General features: G+C 50.0%; 1 long non-coding RNA gene across 1 annotated transcript; it reads left to right on the top strand.

Moving 5' to 3' along the window:
- Nucleotides 1-98: 98 nt before the first annotated feature.
- LOC117197123 (uncharacterized) lies at nt 99-3,829 on the top strand. Its single transcript, XR_004477636.2, has 3 exons — nt 99-1,236; nt 2,868-2,931; nt 3,704-3,829. It is a non-coding gene; the product is annotated as an uncharacterized LOC117197123 (long non-coding RNA).
- The last annotated feature ends 283 nt before the right edge of the window (nt 3,830-4,112 follow it).

The following is a 4,112-nucleotide window of genomic DNA, read 5'->3' as shown; positions in this document are numbered from 1 at the left end:
ACCACTGGGCATGGTACACAGTCAAACGTGTGAAAACTGGCAGGCAAGGGCACGGCCTCACAAGCATACATGCTTCTGTGTGCACAGAGTATCTCAGAAGATGCATGAGGAACTGAGGACAGTCGTCGGTGGACAACTGGTCTAGGAGGTGGGGTGAGATGTAGATTTATTTTTTACTGTAGATTCTTTTTGAATTTTTTTATGCCTGTGTAACCCTTAAAAACCCAATTTATTACTGTTTGTAGGCGGGCTGTTAAATCACTCTTTCCTGCGTCTCCTTTCGCCCTGGAGAGTCTGGGCACTGCCGGTAGAGTGCTCCGGCATAGCCCCACCCCTGGCTGGGTCCAGGAGGGCACGCCTCCTGAAGTTCAAGCGCATCGGGGCGAGGAGCCCTGGAGGCTGCATGACAGCCCTGTGAATCAGCACTCTTCCCAGATGAAAACCCTGGCTGGAAAGCAACCTCAAGGCCTCTGGCCCTACTGCATTGCCCTGACTTCTCTTCTCTGTTTGTTCATCTTTCCTGGAAAAAATAAGTAAGCTTTTCCCCTTCACCAATTTCCCTGGCACTCTGCAGGGCAGGCCACAGAGCCCTGCCTGCCAGCTGCTTCCCGTGCGCCAAGTCTTCCTGACTCTATTTACCTCGGTGCTCCAGTGCCCCGGGCCGCGTCTGTGCTCACAGATCAGCTAGTGGGGCGGCTGCCAGCCCAAGTCCACACTCCCTGCTGGTGACCCCCAGCATGTGTGCCATGAAGACCAGCCTGGCTATGACAGGAGTCGCTTCCACAGGAACCATCGAGAAGACTTTAGCCAGGAGAAAATGCTACCTCATCCAACAAGGCATCTGAGGGGCATGGGGGCCCCCGTGTCTATGTCATGTTTTATCCGCTCCAACTGGCTTTGTCAGATTTCTGACCATCTACCTTGGGCTGTGTCCCCTGGTGCTTGTCCCTGGTTCTTTTTTGTTCTCCAGGTTTATGAACCTCTTTCTGCCTCACCTGGTCTCACCTGGACACCGGCCTCGTGGTGGAACCCTTCCCACACGTCCTGTCTGGACCGACCACTTCCGTCCAGATGCCCAGCTCGGCTCTTATCAGCCCCCTGCCCTGTCCTCCACCTTCTCAGTCCTGGCTCCTCTCTCTGTCCCTTGAATCCATAACCAGATATGCTCACACTCTCACCGGAGACTCCAACCTACTGACTCAGGGCCAAGGACGCACCCAAGTGTTTGTTTTCTAGGTAAGACTTCCTCAGTGGTGATGTGAAGGGCAGCAACAGATGTGTCTGTGCTCTTCCTTCAAGTTCCTGGTGACTCCTTTTCCCAGCCCCGATGTCCAGGCTAGATGAGGCTATGGGGTGTCTTGGGTCAGGTTCCCCTGAAGCAGGTCTTGAGACATAAATGAGAATGAAAGAGGTTTACTGGGCTGTGCTCCCAGAAGATGTTGGTAGGAGACCAGGAAAGGAAGAAAGCCAAGCAATGATGCAATAGTTAGCGCTGCAGTTTCCCACTGCTGCGTGACAAACCATTCCAACTTAGTGGTGGACATCAACTGCCCTTTTCATTATGCCAACAGATTCTGTGGGTCAGGAATCTGAACACAGCAAATGGGACAGCTTGTTTCTGTCCCATCATGTCTAGGGCCTTAGCTGGGAACACTTGAAGGCTGGATGGCTCAACAAACAGGGACTGGAACCATCTAGAAACTTCCTGACTTGCAAGTATGACTGAGCTGGGATGAGTCAAACCAGTGGGTCTACATGTGGCCTTCCCTGTGGCTTTGGGCTTCTCACAGCATGGCTGTTGGGTTTCAAGAGCAAGCCTTCCAAGAGGCAAAGTCTTGGAGAAGAAGACTTGCAAGAGAACAGGGCCAAAGCTGCAAGACTTTTTCTGACCTGGTGCAGAAGTCAGCAGCAAAGTTCTACTGATTCAGCTGCACTCTGCTGGTTACAAGCAATCACTGAGCCCAGCCCAGATGCAAGGGGAGGGGAATTATCTCCAAGCCTCAATGGGACTAAGGCAAGGTCACGTTGCAGAAGAGCATGTGGGTGGGAGGTACCACTGTGGTCATCTTTGAAACTGCCGTCTGCCACATGCACAAAGGCCCACAGAGGGTACCTCTGGCTTGATCCCACGTGAGGAGCTCCAAGGACCTGGGCTGTTTATACCCACACACCCATTTGTCATTGGCCTCAGGCTGCCCCTGGGAGAGCACAAATTTCCAGTCACTTCTGTCTCTCTGTGAGTGCAGACAGAGCAGACTCTGGCAGGCTGGGGGCAGCCCTGTGACAATGTGTGTGACAGAGACACAGGTGCTGGCCCTTGGGACTGAAAACAATGTGGGAACAGATGTGCATAAAACTGGAAAGGGATCCCGGGTGGTCTGGGCTGTCTCAGTCCCTTCGGGCTGCTAAAACAGAGTACCATAGACTGGGTGGCTTATAAATAACAGAGATTTCTCAAAGTTCTGGAGGTTGGAAGTCCAAGATCAGGGTGCCCTCTTCCAGGGTGCAGGCGGCCATCTTCTGGTCGTGTCCTGACACAGCAGCAAGCAAAAAGGGGAAGCACCCTCTCTGGTGATGCTTATAAGGACACTAATCCCATTCCGAGGGCTCTGCCTCATGACCTCATCTAATCGTAATCACCCCCCAAAGGCTCCACCTTCAAATACCATCACGCTGGAAGGTAGGGTTTCAACACTGCCATCAACGGCAGCATGGGCTGAGATCTCTGTACGTACTCCTCACTTAACAAGTGCTGTGGAGTGTTGGTTGTGCCCTGGCGTTTTAGAGTTAAATAGCTCCTGGCCCCACTATGACTACTGTGTAACCTCTTTCATAAAATAGGGATAATAAGAGTACTTCCTCCACAGGGTGGTGGTAAAGATAAAATGAAGTTATGCATGAGAACCATTAACACGGTGCTTCTGGCACATGGTAAGTGCTGTAAGTGTTAACAGTTGGTGGTGTTATTTTGGTAAAGGCACAAGAAAAGGAGTTATCTACCCAGCTGAGCATAGAGGGAAGGACACACTATGGGAACTATATGGAAGCTCTGACACAAGCTGGGGTGTGATAGCAAGGACAAGACTTTGCTCTTCAGGGCTATTTATGGTGTGTGTTCTGCAGGCTTAATGTGGGATGCTGGGCATGGCTGCAGGGAAGCCACTCAGCCTGTCAGGTGGCTGGTATTACACACCTACGGTCTGCAAACTCAGTGCAGTCTGGCCACCCTCCTGGGTTTCTCTGGTCGGCCCTGCTCCTTAAGCACCATTACCTGCTCTCTTTGTCTGCATTCATTTCTTAGCTGCCATGAAGCTTAACACTTGGATTTCTTTCTATTTCTCTGGCCACAATTATTTGGGTTTTTTGTTTGTTTTAATAAAATAGCTCCCATACACCAAAGACATGTATGTTTGTATATAACACACATCTACACAGTTTTTAAAAAATAACAAGAGGAATACACAGGTGCTTGATACCCAAATTAAAAATAAACAAAAACATTACCAGTATCTTTGAAGTGTGCATGTTCCCCTGCCTAATTGCATCTTCTTACCTCCACCCAAGAGGTTACCATTATCCTGAAATTTACGTTGATCATTCTCTAGCTTTTTCTCTATAGTGTACTGTATTAGTTATCTACTGCTGTGTAACAAATTATCCCAAAACTTAGCAGCTTAAAAAATATGCATTTATTACTTCACAGGTTTCGTGGTCACAAATTTGGGAGCAGCTTCGTCGGGTGGTTGTGGATCCAGATCTCTCATGAGGTTGCCGCCAAGACTTCAGCCCGGGCCACAGTCATCTGAAGGCCTCACTGGGGCTGGGGATACATTTCCAAGACGGCACACTCACGTGGCTGTTGGCAAGAGGCATCAGGTCCTTGCCACGTGAGCTACTTGAGTGTCATGACACCTGGCTTCCCCCCAGAGCAAGTGATCCAGGCAAGGGCATGAAGGAAGCCACACTGCCTTTCATGACCTAGTATCAAAAGTCACACACTATTACTTATGCTTTTCTATTCATTAGAAGTGAGCCACTGAGTTCAGCCCACATTCAAGGGGAGGGGAATTAAGCTCCATCTTTTAAAGGAGTGTCAGAATGTAAGAATTTGT

This window comes from Orcinus orca, chromosome 10 (assembly GCF_937001465.1).
Source record: "Orcinus orca chromosome 10, mOrcOrc1.1, whole genome shotgun sequence".
Taxonomy (NCBI): Eukaryota; Metazoa; Chordata; class Mammalia; order Artiodactyla; family Delphinidae; genus Orcinus; species Orcinus orca.
This window is presented reverse-complemented; position numbering and strand designations above follow the sequence as displayed.